Raw genomic sequence first — 1,045 nt, 5'->3', positions numbered from 1 at the left:
CTTTGTCTCTTTTCCAGGCATTAGGAGGCCACCTGATCTCTTTGTTCTCCAACACCTTCAGTTGGCACCTTGCAGGAGAGTGGCCCAGGCCATCAGTTGCCTGGAGACAGGGTGTCAGCCATTCTCTGTGCAGACAGCATCACACTGGCCCTCTAGGCTTTACAACAATCACACCCCTTATCCCACCAACTAGAGCCTTAAGAAATGCATTGGGGAAACTGAGGCACACAGACAGTATTCAGAGAAAACACCTGTATACGACCAGTTACATACTTTGAAGGGTGTAAAATAATCAAATATTGTGCTAAATACAATGATACTCCAAACACCTTCAGTTGGCACCTTGCAGGAGAGTGGCCTAGGCCATCAGTTGCCTGGAGACAGGGTGTCAGCCATTCTCTGTGCAGACAGCATCACACTGGCCCTCTAGGGCTTTACAACAATCACACCCCCTTATCCCACCATCTAGAGCCTTAAGAAATGCATTGGGGAAACTAAGGCACGCAGACAGTATTCAGAGAAAACACCTGTATATGACCAGTTACATACTTTGAAGGGTGTAAAATAATCAAATATTGTGCTAAATACAATGATACTCCAAACTGACCACCAAATTTAAGTTGCATGTTTTTCCCCTCAGATGAGGGTTCTGGGGTGGGGCTGGGGATGAGGGGTACACAGTGCAGGAGTGTGCTCGGTGCTGGGGGTGCAGGCTTTGGGGTGAGGCAGGGCTGAGGATGAGGAACTTGGGGTGCAGACAGGCTGCCCCAGGGCTAGGGCCAGAGAGGACTCCCCATCACCACCACTGGCAGCAGCAAGCTCCAGAGGAGGGACCCCTCCTGCCCCCCATGGCACACACACTCTGCACATGCTCCTAGAGCCCCTCTCAGGTCCAGAAAGCTCACTCCCCTCCCCTATGATGGGTACTGGGGGGGGGGCACAGGTGGCCTTCCATGTTGCTGCCCCTCACCATAACTTCACTGTGGATGGGGGATGGGGCTGCCCCTTGCCCAGCATGGGGCAGAAGTGGGGTAGGCAGGGTGGT

Source organism: Mauremys mutica, unplaced genomic scaffold, assembly GCF_020497125.1.
Source record: "Mauremys mutica isolate MM-2020 ecotype Southern unplaced genomic scaffold, ASM2049712v1 001060F_np12_obj, whole genome shotgun sequence".
NCBI lineage: Eukaryota > Metazoa > Chordata > Testudines > Geoemydidae > Mauremys > Mauremys mutica.
This window is presented reverse-complemented; position numbering follows the sequence as displayed.